A 13,567-nucleotide genomic window follows, 5' to 3' on the forward strand; every position below is an offset into this window, starting at 1 on the left:
AACTGTACATGCGATTAAATTCCGATACTCTGATTAGTGATAGAATTGAAATCGGATAATCATAAATAGACATAAAAGCAGAACTGTGAACTTGGATAAAAAGTCATATGCTAAAGTAGAGGTGAATGGTGATTGGTTGAAAAAATGACTTGAACAAATGCTGCAGTACAGTGGCTTGCAAAAGTATTCGGCCCCTTTTTGTCACATTACATAATTACATAATTACGCACACCCCACTTTGCAGTTATTTATTTGTAAAAAATGTTTGGAATCATGTATGATTTCCATTCCACTTCTCACACCACACCACTTTGTGTTGGTCTTTCACATGGAATTCCAATAAAATTGATTCATGTTTGTGGCTGTAATGTGACAAAATGTGGAAAAGTTCAAGGGGGGCGAATACTTTTGCAAGCCACTGTATACACTTGTTATTATTACACAATTTCATTATAAGCAGAGAAAAGATACCAGCAGCAAAAATACAAAAATAAATGCTACAATAGTTTTCCTGTTTTTTTGGACACTGCACCCCGGTGTGAGTATGGTGTGAGTATGTAAATACTACTTGTAGACACAGAGCATTCATTAGGCTCTGGATATGATAAGTATGCATCACTCTCTGGACTATGCATCTTAAAGTATGATCTAGAATCAAGAATCTTTGCAAATATGTGGGGAATATACTGAACCACTGTAGAGGCATAAAGTGAACTTTTGAGGTGGAAAACATCCATTCAAATGCCATTTTATTAAATATTGACATTGTGTGTACTTTGGTTCCAGTTCAAGATCAAATTCACATGTTTAATCCTTCAAGTGTAACAATCTCATTCACATTTCATGCTAACTGGCAAATTTCAAGCACTGTATCATTTGTTTTTGAATTTCTTTTTAATTATTTTGAACACAGATGAAAGGAAACTGCATTGTGATGTGCAAGATTTACTATCTGTAATCAGGCAAACCAGATTATGAACCACACAGACAGATGAGAGAGATTTTGTCAGTGGGATCTAAAGAAGATTACGGCTCTCATTACTTCCAGTTTTGCTCTCTGACTTGATTCTGACTGTGGACGATCATATCTCCGGAAGGTAAAACTCAGTTCAGTCTATTACCTAAATTACATGCAGCATTTGGTTTTGAGGGCAAACACTTGACACGAAGTTGAGTTTTTCTCTTAATACCTGCTGGAATCACATGGTCATGGATGCGGAGGTAATTTTTCCTGCTAATTAAATTACCCGAAGCAGTTTTTCCAGAAAGATGGAAGGAGGCTGAGGGAAATTTGGAGAAGGAGCCTGGAAACCTTCAGTCTTTTGCGGGTGTGCCCTTTGCTGTCTGCGAGCCAATGCATTTTACTGACAATGAATTGTCAACATTTCACAGACGGGGTATTTATTGATTTCACAGCTGTACAGCTGGCATCCTTTTCCAGTGGCTGTCTTTCTCTTTATCGCTTTCTTTATGGTCACATATGTGGAAATTCAGCTGGATAAAAGGTAGTTGGTGATCAGCCAGTAATAACGTGTGTGCAGTAAAGCATCAGGAAGCCTGCCTGTGAAGGGCTGCGTGGTAACCCACTTAACTCAGTGGAACCTTATCATCAATTTCTGGAGAGGAGGAAAGTAACTGATCATCTGCAACGTCTCCTCCTGCTGTTCTTCATTTACAGATGAACTATGACCAGGCCCTCCAGCCCTCCCACACACACAAAGGCACTTTAACAGATTCCAGCCTGACATGCAACTTGATTGATATGCCACTATCAATCCGAGTTGCATACCAGCATTGGCATTCACGTAAAGGAGAAAATTAAAGTCACCCTATATATACGATAAGCATGCATCATTCTCTAGACTATGCATCTTAAAGTATGATCTAGTATCAAGAAGTTTTGCAAACATGTGGGGCATATACAAATAGAAAGTGAGAGGGGAAAAAAGAACTCAAGTCAGTCAAATAAAAAAAGAAAAACTGTGTTTTGCTTCAATGAATATCAGCTTTAAATGTAAATAAACATGGCCTGTTATTAAAAAAATAGGCTAACATTTTGGGTTACATGCTTACTCATTTCTTTTTCCAAAGAGATAAAGGAGATTACAACCAATTTCTAATAGTAAGGTTAGCTTGACACAGACTGGAACCAGTGGTAACAAAGGCAGCCTACCAGCACTAAACCTCACTAATTGTGTCTTATGCATCCTGACTTTTAGTCCATACAGAAAGAGAATTGCTTGCCGGTAACTAGAACAAGATTAGCCAGATTGCATGTAACACCTTATTAATGCAATGTCTCACTCTTGGCTAGATGAGACATGCATACTTCTCTATTTCCATCACATTTTTGGCTGCCTTGTCTGCTGAACACAAAATAGTGACACACCCTAATCAGCATCTGTTAAGTGTAGGCTGTGTGCAGGCAGGAGTGGTAGTAGGAGGACCCAATGTGCAGACACTCGGAGGAGGAACGTGAACTCAAAACAGCTTTAATGCTGAACTCAAAAGGGACAGAACAGAAAACAAAAGCAGGACACAGGAAACACCAGAGCCCAAGAAAGTATCCCAAACACAGTGCAGTTCAGGGGGCCGACCGTGCGCACGGCAACGGCGGCGAGGTGGAAACAGTTCAGGGGGCCGACCGTGCGCACGGCAACGGCGGCGAGGTGGAAACAGTTCAGGGGGCCGACCGTGCGCATTGCAACGACCCAGGCATCCTAACAGCATCAGCATTAAAACCACCTGCCAAATACTGTTTGTGCCAGCAAAACAGCACTGAGCCATTAGAGCATGGACATACACACCAAGACCTTGGCATGGATCTTTGGGGTCCTGTGGGTCTCAGGGCCAGTTTTGAAGGAGGGGTTTTGAAGGCCAATTTAAAGCTTGACTAATAGTTCCTCAAGTTGGTCCTGAGCTGCTTTTGTTGTGTGACAGGGTGCTGGAGAAGGCCATTGGCACTGAGGAGTGTTGATTTTTCATTTCACTTGTAAGTGGTTTTAATTTTGTGGATCAGTGAATAACTGCAAATATTATTTAATTTATTTGATTTAGTTATTGTCAAAAATATTTTCAACAAGATATAGCAAGATAATGTATGGGTCAGGGCAGGTCTGGTACTTCGGGCCCTCAGGTTAAGAGGAATCATCTAACTCCAGCAGCCAAGCAGGTAAGCAAAGAAAAGGCTTCAGGGGAAAAGGGTGTTTTAGCAATGTCAATCAAGAATAAGAGTAGGACTGGGGGCCATGGCGGGTAGACTACCTGGAAGGAAGAAGGACAACAAATGCTAGACAGGAAACGAACAGCTAGAATGAGTCTGAGAGACTACAGCACACCGGGTACGATGACTGCGACGAGTGAAGGTTGGGGTCAAAGCTTTAAACTGCAGGTGAGTGGAAATGGAAACAGGTGCACTGGCCGAGGAAGCGCGGGAAACCTCTGCACACCACGCCCCCAGGAAGAACGTCATGCATACTCGCATTCACGAGAGAGTGAGAGAGAAAGAAAGAGATACTACTGTCAGTATCACAAGTTGTTCGAATGCTGCCAGGCAGGTGTACAGTGGAAACTGTGTTGCTAAGAGTAGCAACGGTGAAAAAAAGCATGCAATGTAGACAATCCATAGAGCATGGTTTTATCATCTATATGTATCTAACATAAAAACAGTTATAATGCATAATATCCCCTTCTATAAAATTAAACTAGTTCCCTGATGTTCATTTTCTCTACTGAATTATACTACAGATGTTTGTGCTACATAGTCCACCTTAAATCACAATATAACACCTGTCTAAATATGTAAGTCTTCTCTACAACAAGTTCAATACACATTTTGTATTATGACTTTCATGATGTGAGGATTTATTACAAGAGTGTAAGTTCCTCATAAATCCTCGTAGGATTAGGGGGTTGTTTCCCGTGCATTCTGTTGCAGCGATGCGTCATATTTTCTCAAGTCGCAATTTTTGTTGTCATGCATTTTCATGCATCCTAATTCATGGGTTTCAGTCATCTCTAAATCTAAAGGGCGGCTCGCGGGAGTTTGATGGGGGTACATGGTGCACTCCGCTGTTGAGGAGGTGCTGACCACAAAAGCAACTGTGCACTTGTAACCACGAAAAAGATAAACACATTTAAAGCAGAACAGAAGCCAACATTGTAACGGCACCTTCAAAGATCTGCTAAACATTAAACATAAAATTCTTCTTAAAACATATATCAGGGCACTCATGACTTCAATTCATTCACATAACTTCCTGACCTTGTTGTGAGGAGCACATAATGGTCGCTGACGCGTTTTATCAGCTCCTATAAAACAGTACACATCGACAATGAATCATAGGCATCTCAGGGATGTTTATGACTTGTTGTCTGACAACCTTCTAAAGTCACTTTAATGCTTTGTAAATCCATCACTCAGCAGCGTGACATTATACACTGACTACACACGGACACGCTGGCTTCAGGCACTTTGTTGTGTGCCTGCAGCGTAAGATGACTCATTCTGAGACACTGATTTTGGTAGAATCATTTCTAAATCTGAAAGGTCATTAAATATAAACAGACGGTACTTATCACAGAGTAGAAAGTTTTGTGCAGGTGCATGCTTATAGAGTTGAAAACTTTCAAATGCTTGAAACATCCTCTGCCATTTCTTTGTTCCTTTTCCTCTTTGACTCATAACGTCTCTGATCAATCTCTTCTTCTTTGATGCCCAAGAGTGTTTTAACTGTTGAGGGGAGCTGGTTGCTGAGTGCTTAATGGTTATTTAGTTCGTGGAAATTACTCAAACAGTGATGCGGGCTGTTCTAAAGATGATGCATCTTAATGTTCAGGTCATGAACCATTTATGAACTTCAAGAGTTGAGGCTGGACAGTTGAGTGCTTTATGGTTATTTAGTTGATGGAAATTACTCAAACACACTCAAGTAGAGTGAGGAGGCATATCTGGTCATTACAGTAAGTAGTGGAAGTGGAAGTGAGGAAAGAGGGTTAGTAATAAATGATGTGCTTTGAAACATGTTTCAGGGAAGTATAGCTTTTTGTTTTCTGCCAGCTGAACCCAAAGCTTTTGGTGGCTCGTGTGTAGATGGGAGGATTGTTCTCGTTCCAGGGGTGAAAAAGCGAGCTGCTGGCTGAGCATCAAGTGAGAATGTAAGCGAAATGGACAGCAGATGGTTCTGGTTCATGCACCGGTTGTTTGGGATGTGCTGAGCATGACTGGGCCGGTGCACCCCTTCAGACCTGGCACCGGTCCTGGCTTTCCCCGCCACAGCACCAGCAGGCTGAGTCTGTGCTAATGCAACCTACAATACTCCCATTAGAGGAGGAGGTGAGTTACAAGGTGCATCTAGAGAGACAATGAATTTTGGGCCTAAATAAAGCAATCACAAAGTCCCAAATAAATAATAATAAAAAATCAATCTGAGTGGCCGTATTTTTATCTTGTTACAAACCACTAAACTGTAGCTGCTGCTGTTGTTGTTGTTGTTTTTGCTGCGGCTAAGAAATTATTGTTACAGAACCCAAAGGACACGCCTCAGTAACCACTTCCCTTAGCCGCCCTGTGAAAAGGTCAGTCACTGGTCACCTTGCAGGGTTTGTACATATTTAAAGCCAAATTCAAGACGTTTGATCTGACATTCATATGACTCAGCAGCTATAAATTGACATCATTAGCTATATGCAAATAATCACAAACACAAGGAACCATGATGCATGTACTGATTGTAACACTGATAATAGGTTTTGACAGAATGTGATGTGAAAAGTTGAATCACTACAGAGCGCCAAAGCATGCTTATGAAACTGAAGTCAGTTCTCTATTTTATTTCAAAACCTGAGCGTCAGCGTCACATTCTGGTCCCAGAAACATACCACCCAACCACAACAGTGTTGGTTCAAATCTCACAGGAAACCTTTGTAACATTCGATCCCCTCTCTCTTCTTTCTGCTTCTCTGCTGTATACTTTTGAATAATGTTTCCTAAATACAGTCAAATATAAACAGCAGGTGAAATCGTTATGTGCAATGTGAAACTACTCACTCATATTAACAACTACAAAGAGATTTTTCACAGACTAAGCTGTTCCAGTTGTCACTGTGGAAGATTTAGGTGTTTTTCTGCCCATTGGTTTGTTTTTTTGTGATACAAAGTGTCACAGTTTTCCTTGTCTCTCAGTTTTTCGGCATTGTTTTTTTTTAGCAGCTGCATGCAGATGTTTTCAGCTCTCTGCTCAGCATCAAGCAACAGACAGACACGATTAACAAATAGGTGGTGAACATACTGTAGCGTTTAGAGTCAAATAGCTCCTTTGGGAGTTTAGAGGATGAAAACAGAGCTGGAAGGAGAGTAAAGATGGGACACATGTCTACAGATGGATGTAAATCTGCAGATTCATGTCATTAGTGATGGTGAAAATGAAGCTTTCTGAAGCGCTCAATCACTAATTGGAGCAATTGCATTTTTTTCCCGTCCTCCACATGGATTCATTCATGCCATTTGGGCTGCACAGGGTTCTTTCCTTTTCTTTCTTTCTTTTTTACACTTGAAAATTAGCCAGATGCTCTGTGCCGTTCCTGTCTGACTTCCTGCCCCGATCATCTGCTGTGAAGCCTGCCTGACTGATGCACTTTCATTAAAAACAGGCACATTCTTCAGCAGTGAGTTGCTTCTGGGTGGCTTACCTGGTGGAATCACAACTAATGTCATGAGTGAGCGCTATGAACTCCAGTTCCTGGTGACATCTGCTGGTCACATTCTCAAGCAGGCCCCTCATCATGTGACCACCATACTCCAAAACCTCCACAGTTGTATTTCAATTCAATTCAGTTTTATTTATATAGCACCAAATTATAACGACAGTTGCCTCAAGGTGCTTTACATTGTAAAATAAAGACACTATAGTAATACAAACAAAACAGAAAACCCCAACAATCATATGACCCCATTTGAGGAAGCAGTTTGGCGTCAGTGGGAAGGAAAAACTCCCTTTTAACAGGAACAAATCTCCAGCAGAAAGACATAAACTGTGAAACTTATCCAGAGTGTACCCACTTGATGACAGCTCCCCCACCCTGACCCTGAATGTATAAGCAGCTAAGAAAATGAATGAACTGATGGGTTGGTAGCTTGCTCTGTTATTATGTCTGGCTTCGTGACATCTAGGTTGGATTATTGCAACTCCCTTTACTTTGGTCTTAACTCTACTCTTCTCCATAGATTGCAAACTCAGAATGCTCCCGCTTGTCTCCTTACTGGTAGTGGGCGGTGTGTCTCTATCACCCCTGTCCTTGCCCACCTGCATTGGCTTCCCATTAAGTATCGCATTCAATTCAAAATCCTGCTGCTCACCTTCCGAATTATTAGCAATATAGCTCCAAGCCACCTCATTGAGTTACTTAGATTATACACCCCTACTAGAGCACTAAGATCATCTTCTCAGTCACTTTTGGTGCAGCCGACATCCCGGCGGAAGACTAGAGGTGACCGAGCGTTTGCATTGGCTGCACCCGATCTATGGAGTAACCTCCCCATCACTATCTGCAAGTCTGATTCCATTCAATCCTTCAAATCGCGGTTAAAACCCACTTATTCAGCCTCGCCTTTTCTACCAGTTAATGATTGTTTGTTAGTTAGTTTAATGCTTATTTCTATCTTCGGTCTTCTCTTAACTACTTTTAATCCTTTTTTAAAATTTTTTTACTGTTTTATCTTTTACACATATTGTTCTTTCATGCTTTTATATGCATTTCTTTTGCTTCTGTGTTTTTAATGCTATTTAACATGCTAGCATGTTTGTACTTTGCCATAGCCTTCATCCTCCCTGTTACCTCATCTTACCCTCTTGTATGTTAAGCACTTTGGTGCACCACTGGTTTTTAAACGTTCTATATAAATATAGTTTGTTGTTGTTGTTGTTGTTTACAATAAATGACACATGAACTATAAAACTTCAGATTTGTTGGCCCTCATAGACTGTACAGGGAGTGCAGAATTATTAGGCAAGTTGTATTTTTGAGGAATAATTTTATTATTGAACAACAACCATGTTCTCAATGAACCCAAAAAAACTCATTAATATCAAAGCTGAATGTTTTTGGAAGTCGTTTTTAGTTTGTTTTTAGTTTTAGCTATTTTAGGGGGATATCTGTGTGTGCAGGTGACTATTACTGTGCATAATTATTAGGCAACTTAACAAAAAACAAATATATACCCATTTCAATTATTTATTTTTACCAGTGAAACCAATATAACATCTCCACATTCACAAATATACATTTCTGACATTCAAAAACAAAACAAAAACAAATCAGCGACCAATATAGCCACCTTTCTTTGCAAGGACACTCAAAAGCCTGCCATCCATGGATTCTGTCAGTGTTTTGATCTGTTCACCATCAACATTGCGTGCAGCAGCAACCACAGCCTCCCAGACACTGTTCAGAGAGGTGTACTGTTTTCCCTCCTTGTAAATCTCACATTTGATGATGGACCACAGGTTCTCAATGGGGTTCAGATCAGGTGAACAAGGTGGCCATGTCATTAGTTTTTCTTCTTTTATACCCTTTCTTGCCAGCCACGCTGTGGAGTACTTGGACGCGTGTGATGGAGCATTGTCCTGCATGAAAATCATGTTTTTCTTGAAGGATGCAGACTTCTTCCTGTACCACTGCTTGAAGAAGGTGTCTTCCAGAAACTGGCAGTAGGACTGGGAGTTGAGCTTGACTCCATCCTCAACCCGAAAAGGCCCCACAAGCTCATCTTTGATGATACCAGCCCAAACCAGTACTCCACCTCCACCTTGCTGGCGTCTGAGTCGGACTGGAGCTCTCTGCCCTTTACCAATCCAGCCACGGGCCCATCCATCTGGCCCATCAAGACTCACTCTCATTTCATCAGTCCATAAAACCTTAGAAAAATCAGTCTTGAGATATTTCTTGGCCCAGTCTTGACGTTTCAGCTTGTGTGTCTTGTTCAGTGGTGGTCGTCTTTCAGCCTTTCTTACCTTGGCCATGTCTCTGAGTATTGCACACCTTGTGCTTTTGGGCACTCCAGTGATGTTGCAGCTCTGAAATATGGCCAAACTGGTACCAAGTGGCATCTTGGCAGCTGCACGCTTGACTTTTCTCAGTTCATGGGCAGTTATTTTGCGCCTTGGTTTTTCCACACGCTTCTTGCGACCCTGTTGACTATTTTGAATGAAACGCTTGATTGTTCGATGATCACGCTTCAGAAGCTTTGCAATTTTGAGACTGCTGCATCCCTCTGCAAGATATCTCACTATTTTTGACTTTTCTGAGCCTGTCAGTCCTTCTTTTGACCCATTTTGCCAAAGGAAAGGACGTTGCCTAATAATTATGCACACCTGATATAGGGTGTTGATGTCATTAGACCACACCCCTTCTCATTACAGAGATGCACATCACCTAATATGCTTAATTGGTAGTAGGCTTTCGAGCCTATAACGCTTGGAGTAAGACAACATGCATGGAGAGGATGATGTGGACAAAATACTCATTTTCTCAATTCTGCACTCCCTGTATATAAAGATGGACGTACCCACAGTTGCCATGATCCGGGTGAGTGCAGGGTTTTTCCCATGGTTCCACCTCTGGGTGCTGTCCACACCTGTTGGCAATCAAGACCAGCGCTCACGACTACTCTTTGCCAGATCTTCAGCTAACCTCTGTTAGTGTAGGCCGCCACAGGTCTTGTGATTTTATTCACAGTGCTCTCTCTGCTCACCCTGTGCTTTGTCTGCTTGCAGTGATCCACCCGGTCTCCACGCTCAAATGCTGACAATACTAGCCTTCATTTGGACGATGGTCTTCTCAGCAGCTCTTTCAGTCACAGCTCATGCTCACTTCTCTCCCCTGGCTGCCTCCCTGCCTCAGCTCCTGGATATCTTGGATAATCATCTGGCTTTATCTCTGTCTCACTCGGACCACTTACCCCTTCCACGCCAGTCCTCCATCTGCAACAAGTAAGACAATTCATGTCCACGTTTTGCTCTTACCCTGAACTGCACCAGAACACCTTCTGAACTTCCTCCTCGTGTTACAGGGACTCTGGGGCGCCCCAGAGTTCATGTTAATATTGTTTCCTAGTGTTTCATGTGTATTGCACAGTTCACGTTTGCTACATTACTTCATAGAATTTCACGTACATGTCATAGTTCACGTAAACTTCATAGTTCACATGGTTGCTTCACAGTTATCTTTCTCAGTTTGTAAATAAAGCCTTGTTTTCACGTTAACCAGTGCCTCCATCTGTATCTGCATTTGAGTCTGTTTACCTGGTTTGGCCTTTGGCCATGACAACAGTGACTTCACCCACTGACATCTATAAGACTTCTTTAAGAGACGAGTGGAGTTGCCCTCTGCTGGCTAATTGTCTTTGTCCCACTGCAAATCATAACTTTATTTATATATAGCGGCAGTACATATAAGTTTTTATACAAATATACGATTATTTCTTTTTAAAAATGTGCTTACTGACCTTTAACAGTTTCCATATACTGGTTTGTGTTAAATCAAACACAAATTTCCTGTTGAATTTATGTGTTTGTGACAAAGTAAAGCATGCTCTTTTATGGAAGATGAAATATTGCCTATTGCAGTGTGAGGATGCCTTCTGCAGGAGGTAATAAATGAGTTAAAGATGTTGCTTTCGTTGACAGCAAGCTCTTAATTAAAGCAGTATGGGATAATGAGAGTTCACCTCCATTCAGGCATGCTCTGCACTAAACTCAGCTGACACAACAGAAAATTCACATGCAACCTTAGACCTAGGGGACAAATTACTCTGGCACCGGCCAGGCAGGGACTGTGCAGGAAGGCGAGCAGCAAATCAATAGAGTTTTATAGACCTGAATCACATCTAAGTGTTCCTCCTTAGCTCTGTTACTTTCATTCATCTTTCTGTCTTAGCCTGTTCAGTAGAGGAGTGAAATGACACATTTTCAGACAGCTGTGATGGATATTATTATGTTTTTTACTCTCTGTTAGTTGATGTGATGTCTCTGTTCTTACTATTACACCTGTTTTTATGCTTGATACGAAGCCACTTCACGTTTCTCTGCAGAGTTTCACGTTACAGACAAAAAGTCATTGGTGGAAAGTTTATGTGAGAAGTCTGTTTAAAATTTTGGCTGAACAAAACTAATGGCTGCCACCTGTAGGTAGAATTGATAACTTGTGATTTCTGGTAAAAAAGTACTCAACATAGTAGAAGGAAGCTTGCATACAATATCTAAAATGTTGCAAAACATCAGAAATGAAAAATAAGTCTAAACCCAGTCCCAAGATCATTGGTAAAGAGCATTTCTAGCATATGTGAGAATGGCTTTAAGATGTACAAGGACATGGATGACATTTTTCATCATTTACTGTTTTTCTATACTGTACAATATTTATTTAAGGTAATATACTACACACCTGTAGATGCCATAACAATTAATTACAATTATATATTTGACTTAACACTATGTGCAGAAATCTGAACACTGAGTAAAGCTAATTTCCTTTTCCACAGATGAGTTTCTGGAATTATGTTCTGATCCTTCTCAAGACAAATTGTATATAAAGTGTATTATTATTATTATTATTATTATTATTATTATTATTATTATTATATGTCATCAGCTCAGTGAGTTTAGGCACGTCATGGTCAAGATTTCCATGATTTAAGTGACTTTAAACGTGGAATGGCTGTTAGTGCCAGACAGACTGGTATTTCAGAAATGATGATTTAGTGGGATTTTCACATCAGAACAAATTCTCTGGGGTTTACAAAGAATGGTCTGAAAACAAGGAAATATCCAGTGAGTGGGATAAAAATATCTTGTTGATGCCAGGGGTCGGAGTAGAATGACCAGAGTTCTGCAGTGTGATAGGAAGGCAAAAATAACTCAAATTCGATTTTATTCAGTGCAGTTTTATTATATATTTATATATAGCACTAAACTGGAACAGCAGTCACTTCACTCATTACAACCAAGGTATGAAGAGCATCTCAGAATGCACAATACACCGAACCTTGAACCAGATCAGCCACTCCTGTCACCAAAGGCTCACCAAAGTTGGACAATGAAAGACAGAAATATAATTTCCTGGTCCGGTAACTCAATATCTGCTGGAACATTTGGCCAGTATGGTCAGAATTTGGTTTAAACGACATGAAAACATGGATCCTGCCTTGTATCAATGTTTTCAACTATCAGCTATCTCAAGCTAGAGTCTTGAACATAACATTGATTGCACTCAAATGTCTGCCCCAGTCACCATATTTGAATAGAGATCCTGTGGGTATGGCTTAATGGGAGATTTACAGATTGGCTGGCCACACGGATGTCCAGATTAAAAACCTGCAAAAAATGTTTGATGCTATTAAGTGTATATGAACAAACTTTGAGGAATGTTTCGAGCACCTTGTTGAGTCTAGGCCATGAAACATTAGGGCGGCTCTGATCCAGTTCTGACCAGGTCCTACCTGGTCCTAGCAAAGTGGACCTAGTAATTTGCCTGGGGACTGTAAACATGCCTTCCAGCAGCAACAAATGACATAATATTGTACCAGTAATCATAGTTCGACTATACTTATTTACAACTATGGTATTCCTACATATCTCTGCTTCTATCTCTATCATTTTGGTTATATTACCACTGTTAATAAGTATTTATATCTGGTTGTAATGGTAGTTGTAGTTAAGAGTATTTCTTTCATCATTAGCCACTACCTGACAGAGAGCGCACAGCTGTAACACACAATTATACCCTAAAGTATAGACAACATGATTCCTGCCTCTCTAGAGTTCGCATCATTTCTGTTGTCAGTAAAATTGACCCTAAATCAACAAACAGTGTTGTATATAGACTTAAAAGCACTTGGTCATGATAAATAATCCTCTGCTGAGGTGGTTTGCAGTCCATCAGCAAGTGTGAAAAACCATTAACCACACACATAGACGATGCAGACCCTCAGAAATCTCTTTGGCGCCTCTTGTGCACGCAATGGGTCCTCAGGCAGTGCATTCTTGCAGCACACTGTACTGCAGGGCCATCAGTGTTCACACGCAATTTAACAAAGCAATGACAAAATCTAAAAGAGAATCCAAACCTTTGACCTCTGATGGCTGGAATTACATATCCCAAACCTTATCAGCGGAAACCATTTCAAACAAGACTTTTCAGGAAGGATCTTCATTGTACCCAAGTGATCGCTCTCTATGAATCTGGCTGCAGCTGACCTTCATCTTACCTACACTGACTCAGCATTTCCTGCTTAATGTTAAGTGATTATCCTGCTGATGATGCCCTGTGGGGATAAGAGACATATGTCAAGAATCAGTCCAGCATTTTCCTAACCACGCAAGCCTCAGAAGTCTGAGGCCATAAATTCCAGCTATCTGGTATCCACAGTAAGCTTCAAATTGTTTCTTTTAATTCAGTGTCATTATATATGTGTACTGTAAAACATTAAGTGTATGTTAAATGGTGAAGCCTTGGTTTAAGACATAAGTCATTATCGTTAATATATATGCCAAACAAGAAATAAAAGGAG

The sequence above is a fragment of the Simochromis diagramma genome, unplaced genomic scaffold, assembly GCF_900408965.1.
Source record: "Simochromis diagramma unplaced genomic scaffold, fSimDia1.1 OVJJ01000463.1, whole genome shotgun sequence".
In the NCBI taxonomy this organism is placed as follows: Eukaryota; Metazoa; Chordata; class Actinopteri; order Cichliformes; family Cichlidae; genus Simochromis; species Simochromis diagramma.